Source organism: Rutidosis leptorrhynchoides, chromosome 3 (assembly GCF_046630445.1).
Source record: "Rutidosis leptorrhynchoides isolate AG116_Rl617_1_P2 chromosome 3, CSIRO_AGI_Rlap_v1, whole genome shotgun sequence".
NCBI classification, from domain to species: domain Eukaryota; kingdom Viridiplantae; phylum Streptophyta; class Magnoliopsida; order Asterales; family Asteraceae; genus Rutidosis; species Rutidosis leptorrhynchoides.
Window position 1 is genome coordinate 511,989,468 of NC_092335.1, and position 7,749 is coordinate 511,997,216.

A 7,749-nucleotide genomic window follows, 5' to 3' on the forward strand; every position below is an offset into this window, starting at 1 on the left:
ATTAGTTATAAAAATAGAAAAACTTATATAAGTTGTCCAATTAATAGACTTTTCTGCTTTTGCCCACGTTTCGAATAGCCAAAAGATGCAGCAGGGAGCCAGAACCCTTTAAATCGGAAGCTCACAACTCAGCCACTAACAAATCCAACTATTACTACGAAGCAGAAAATTGTCAACGTCCATTAATTTAACCACTTAAATAATTTTTCTTTCTGTTTGAGATATTAGATAAGAAATAGAGAAAATTTCTAAGTCCTAAAAACTAAAGCGTCGAGAAATAAGAAAGAAAAAGAATGCGCGTCGAAAAACGTTGAAAAATAAAAATAAGAAAATAGCGCGTCGTAACTTAAAAAAAAAATTAAAAACTAAGAATTAAAAGTTGCGTCTAAAAATATTAAAGCTTAAAAGAAAAACTATATCACAAATGGTAATAACTTAAAAAGGTACTAAAATATAAAAACGGCGTCGCAAAATTCTAAAGCACCTAAATCTTAGTCTAAAGAAAAAGCACTTAAGGGATTTTACGGCAAAGCCTAAAAATCTAGAAATAAAAATAACTATGGCAAAAACTAAGTTTAAAACTAAATATGAGCTAAAAATACAAATATTACGCTAAAACGATTAAAAAGGGACAAAATATAAAAATATACAAAAAGTTGTAAAAAGTACAATTTTTATAAAAATATTATTTTTATATTATTTATTTATTAAAACTATTAATTTTACAAATTAATTAAACTAATTTAACTAAAATATATAAATTAAATAAAAAGTAAAAGTAATTATAATAATAATAATTAGTTAGGGTTATAATAATAATAATTAATAATTATCCGTAATTAATGCTGAATTAGGGTTCTGTGTACCCGTGTCAGAGTGTCTCCGCGAGTCGCGGTAATCGATGCAGCAAACCCCGCGAGTCGCGGGGTTCCAAATTTCAACTCGGGTGCAGTTCAAAATTTGACGTTTTTATTTTTTTTTTTATTTTTTTTTATTTTCTGTTTTTATATTTTAAAATCTAAATATTTATATAATAAAAACTCATATTTTAAAAACTAAAATAAAAATAGAACTACTTTATAATTTTATAAATAAAAATCGTAAAACTAGATTTATATATTTTTTATTTTTTTATTTTTTTTTTTCGGTTTTTTTTTTTTTTTTTTTTTTTTTTAAATTTGATATTGTTTTTCTAAAAATATATTTATACAAATATATATTACAAATATAGCGTTTCGCCAAGTCCCCGGCAGCGGCGCCAAAAACTTGATGATGTAGCGTGGGGGTACGTGATAGTACTATATTTTACTACGAAATACGTTACAAATTACACAAGTTTTAATTATTTATTTACAAAATGGATATACCTAAACCTTGCTACAACACTATAGGCAGTGTACATAATCGTAGAGTAGTATAGTTTTTAGTAAGTCCGGTTCGTTCCACAGGGAGCGGGCTTATTGCACACTATATTTTTAAACAACTATATTTGTACAAAATATTTATAATTATATATAATAATATATAAAAGGGGGTTTACCGTTTAATGACCGGTTTGTCGATTTATATTTTAAGTGAAGCGTATAGTAAATGACGATATTTAAATAACAATATAAAATAAATAACAATAATTAAAATGACAATAAATAAAAGTACGAAGAAATATGAAATAAAATATATTATGCTTATTTAAACTTCCGTAACCATGATGTTTGACGTTTTGATTTTTAGTTTATTCCCATGGGTTAATTGTCCTTTGTCCTGGATTATTTGATAAGTCCATCTGGTTTTTGTCCATAACGGTCCATCAGTCATAAATATAAAGTGCGAGTGTCCTCGTCAAATTATCCTTATGTCCGAAGTCAAATATTCCAACTAATTGGGGATTCGAATTGTAACAAGGTTTTAATACTTTGTTTAATGAATACACCAGGTTATCGACTGCGTGTAAACCAAGGTTTTACTACTTTGTTAACAATTACACCAATTACCCTTGAATGTAATTTCACCCCTGTTTTAATTATTCTAGTGGCTATTAATCCATTCCCGTGTCCGGTTAAATGAACGATTATTCGTACATATAAATACCCCGCCCATCGTGTCCGATTGAGTGTATATGGTAATTTATAGGGACGCCCAATTGTAGATCTTTATATTAACATTAACAAACTATCATTTAGTTAAACAAATATAAAGCCCATTAATAGCCCATAGTCTAATTTCCACAAGTGTCGTTCTTTTGTCCAAACCCCAATTATGGTACAAAGCCCAATTACCCAATTTTAGTAATTAGCCCAACATCATGATTACTTCGTTTTAAATAAGCATAATAATAACTTAGCTACGAGACATTAATTTAAAAAGGAGAACATAGCTTACATTGATTATTTATCGCGTAGTGTTACACGGACAGAGCTTCGACTTTAAAAACCCGTAAAAATAACTTTTACATAACCCAAACTAATCTAATATAACACTAATCTATACTATATATACATATATATATTTATTTATATTATACTAGGGAGTATTATTATTATTATTTATTTTTTTTTATATATTTTACATGCAGAACTCGAGAGCTTTTATAGCCAGAACTGAAATTCACTGCTCCGCGAGTCGCGGCCATTTTGGCCTTCCAGCTCCGCAAGTCGCGGAGGTTCCAAAACCAGCCCACAAGTTCAAGATCCAAGGCTGCCGACGGTTTTTATTTAAATATATATAATATATAAATAATTTTTATAATTATTTATATATTATATTATATTTATATACATAGTAGACTCGTAATTTTTTTTCCGTTGCGTCGAGCGTTGAGAGTTGGTTCATGTACCGGTTCCGGATTTTCGAACGTCCTTGCGTACAATTTAATATCTTGTACTTTGCGTTTTGTAACTTGTACTCTTGTCATTTTTAGACGTTTTTCATCAATAAATTGAACCTTTTGAATTGTATCTTGAACATTTGAGCTTTTTGGATGTTTGTGTCTTCAAATCTTCGTTTTCGCCTTTTGTCTTAGCACTTATTTATTTAAACAATTACAATGAAAATATAATACAATTACATATGAAAACCTATTATTTAGGAGGGATATTGCTATGAAATATATGTTCCTTTTTAGCCTTATCAATTATACATGCTAATATAGAACACAGTGATATAAATGAAAACGATCATACCAACTATATATCAATTCATTAATATAAAACTGCTTAATGTTCCAAAAATATTCAAATACTAAATTACAAATGAAAAAGATCAGCAGCATAACGAAGTCCAGTATTACTAGAATGATCATTTGTATGAACCTTTAAGAATACTAATATCATTCCTCTTAATGACTTAATGAATGTAGTCAAACTTTTGAAGAATGTGCCAGATACTTTTATGTACATGTGATTCTTTCAAATGTATATTAACACTCGAACTATCACAGTACATATTATAGAAGATTAAATGTTGTGTACTACTCTGAGTATAACAACAAACTTCCTTATCCAGACAGCTTTCTGAGTAGCTTCTCAGTCAACAATGTATTATACTTTTGTTGTAGATTGTTCAATAGTGCTTTGCCTAGGGCTCTTCCAATCAACTGTTTTGCCCATCATGACAAAGAAACAACGTGACTGGATAGAGAATCATCTTGATCAGTTTGGAAACTAGAATCAGTATAAAACTTAATACTTAACTCTTATTCCAAACCACCGTAAACCAAGAACATATCATTAGTGCTCTGCAAATACTAAAGAATATTCTTAACAACAATCCAATGTACTTCACCTGGATTATGTTGAAAATGACTCGTCAAACTTAAAACTAATGAAACATCGAGTATAGTACATATCATAGCATACATAATGGATCATATAGCTGAAGCATATGTGATACATTTCATTTGTCTCATCTCATCTGCTGTGATAGGACTTTTGAGACTTTCTCACGGTTATGCCCTTTTGCATTGACAAAGCTCCATGCTTGGAGTTTTGCATGCTAAATCTCTGCAAGATAATGTATGTACTTTATTCAAACCAATAAGCCAATTAGATCTATTGTATAGATCCTCATTCCAATGATATAAGTAGCTTCATCAAGATCCTTTATGGAAATACATTTTCCAAGCCAAGACTTGACATCTTGCAAGTTGGAATATTATTTCTAATAAGTAATATGTCATCAACATAAAAGATCAAGAAGACTACTTTGCTCCCACTAGCTCTAATGTAAACTCAGGGCTTATCTTGGTTTTGAGAAAAATTAAACACTTTGATTTTCTCATTAAACTTAAGATTCTATCTCCTGAATGCTTGCTTTAATCCATAAATGGATTTTAGAAGGTTGTATACTTTATTAGGATGCTTAGGATTCATAAACCCTTCCGGCTGAACCATATATACGTCCTCGCTTAGGACGCCATTTAGGAAAGCGGTTTTGACATCCATTAGCCATATTTTATTATCATGAAAAGCAGCTATGGCAATAAGTATCCTAATTGATTTAATGCTCGCGACTGGTGAAAAAGTTTCCTCATAATCAATTCCTTGAGTTTGAGTATAACCTTTTGTCACCAACCGAGCCTTAAAAGTGTTTACATTACTGTCCATGTCAGCCTTCTTTTTGAAGACCCATTTACTCCCCACTGTTTTGCAATTGGGTGGAAGATCAATCAAGTCTCATACTTGATTATCTTTCATGGACTGCATCTCTGCATTCATAGAATCTAGTCATTTTCAGATTCAGGATCTGATATGGCCTCATGCAGCTAGAGGGTTCATCATAATCCTTTAGTTGAGGTTTATCTGAATTAATCAGATAATTAAACCTCATAAGCCAATGAGTTCTACTAGATCTATAAAGTGCAGGTGTAACACGTTCTGGCTCACCAACAGTGCGCTCAATTTCAACGTGTGGATTGCTAGTGCTTACTGAAGGTATGTTACTTTAAAGTACTTGAATTTTTTCAAGATCTACTTTCTCCCACTGACTTCTTGTAAGGAAAGATCTCTTTCCAAGAACTCAGCAAACTAAGCAGAAAACACGTTGTCTTCAGCTTGGTAGTAAAAGTAGTAACCCATTGTTTCCTTTATGTATCGTACAAAGTAACATTAGATAGTTCTGGGTTCTAATTTGTTTGAAGTGTCATGCTTCACGTACATTTTACAACCCCAGACTTTCAAATTAGTCAACTTGGGATTCTTCCCATGCCATAACTCATATGGTGTCTTTTCTACCTTCATAGTTAGAATCACATTGAGTATGCCTGCAGCAGACTCTCATGCATATCCCTAAAAGACAGTAGTAGAGAAATCAGACTCATCATAAATCAAACTATATCAAGTAAAGTTCGATTCCTCTTACTCAGACACACCATCGTGTTGTGGTGTGTAAGGTAGAGTGAACTATGAGACAATCCCACAATTCTTTAGGTGGTTCAAAAAAACTCTTGACTCATTAACTTACTTACTCCATCGGAGCGAAGTGCTTTAATGGTCTTTCCAAGCTGATTATCTACTTCATTTTAGAATACTTTTGAATGTTAAAATAGCTTTATGTTTATGTTTCAGCAAGTGAACATAATCATAGCTACTGTACTCATCAGTAAATGTAATGAAGTAAAATTAACTAAATCTATACATTGTTCTTAAAGGGCTACATACAATAGTATGTATTAGTCCTAAAAGATCTTTAGCTCTTTTATATAAATCATAGAAAGAAGCATTTGTCATCTATTCACATAAACATGACTCGCATACATCAAATAACTCAGAGTCAATTGATTCCAAAAGTTCATTAGATTGGAGTTTTGAAATGCATTATTTGTTTATATGACCAATATGACAATGTCATAGATATGTCTTATTCAAGTCTTGCTTGAAGACTTTGGCGATGTAGGTATACACAGAATTCTCATTTGAAATTACACTATGCATATCAATTTCAAAAATACCATCACGTGGATAGGTAATAAGATAAATATATTATCCTTAGAAACTGAAATACCTAAGTGTGTAAATGCAAGTTCAAAACTAGCATCTTTCAAACTATGTCGCTCGCAGTATTGAGAACATAATGTTATTGTTTCAACAAAATAATAAGACTACCTAGAGAAGTAAGTTCAGATGTACCAATAGCTTTAACAAAAGCTTGATCTCCCTTGCCTACTTGCAAATCCAGTGTGTCTTTCTTCAGTCTATTACTTCTTCTTATTCCCTTCATATTGTTACAGGTGTGAAGGCCACAACCAGTTAACAAAGATCTAGGAATCACTAGAAGAAGTATATAACTATATATGGAATATACCTGATTTGCTAGTCTCACCAGCGTTGCCTTTTTTCAGCTCAGATTGGAAGATATGACAACTTCCTTCTCCAGTTGCCAACCTTTCCACAATGAAAACATTCGGCGTCTTTTGTTGGGATTTCCTTCTTGGAAGGTGGAATATTTTTCCTAGCAAATTATTTGTCATTTTCCTTCCACAAAGTATTTGGCTTATTCTTTTTCACCCTTCAATCCTATTTCTTCCTGATCATCGAACAACTTCCGATAAGCATTTTGCTTAGCAGCAGGAGCTGCGCAAACAAGAGGATCAGATAAGGGTTCTAACTTTGTTCAACTTCCATTCATGCTTGAGAACAATTCTCAGGTTGCAGTGCCAGTCTAGGAAGTTTAAACATTGAGTTTATCCTTCTCCAACAAAGAAGGAAGTGTGTTTTGGTTTACGTTTTGATTATTTGACATCTACAACAGATATAAGATTCAATTTAGTATTTTTGATATTGAGTTTTAATAAATTAACTACCCAAGTTTTTATCATATTTTTAAAAAAAAATTAATTTACGAAAGCCTAAGACCCACATAGAGGTTCCATAGCCACATCTGTTGATCAGCTAGTAGTTATGGAGTCTATTGGTAGGTATCGGGTACCAATTGCATTACAAGTACAACTCTTAGATCTTTATGGGACCTAGAGATATATGTAGTCCAAAAAACCATTATTATCTAATGGTATGTTTGTCCCATCCTTGCCTCGAACTCAGGTCTCACCGTGAATACGATTAAGTCGTCCAATTTGGAAACAATGAAAATTCACGCTAGTGTCACTAGATCGAAAAATCCACCTCGTGGCTAAAATTCAGCCTAGTCTCACTAGATCAGAAAAATAACGAGGAGTGTTTGCAAGCTCATTGGATGGCATGACTTAAATTTGACGGGTATTTTAGAAAACGTTCGTGTCAACGAATAATGCACGCACACAAGATTCGCTACACTATTAGTTAAAAAAAACATTTTAACCAATTATATATATGTCAATCTTGTTTATGCGTCTAGTTTGTTATTTTATTTTATATATAAAAATAACAAATACACATTGTGTATCGTTTTAAAACAATTTTAAAAGATGTCGCCCATATATATTATTTGAGTTTCAAAAGTCATTTAACTTTAAACTCGTTAGAGTTTAGCTTTTTAAAATCATCAATTTTAATCTTGAAACTCGTTACCGGTTTTATTTAATGTTTTCATCAAAAACATTTAGCATATATTATAATCAACAATTAAATATAAATGCATAAAATAAAACACAACCATGCATCACACACACATAGCCTAGCCCAAAAATCCTATGCTTGATCTGATGAGCCGACATGGGATCAAGAGGTCAAACTAAGGGTAATATCATAGCTCCCACTTGATTCAATAACCAAGTGAAAAACTTGACAAACGTCATCGTTGTTAACTTGACATGTTCGC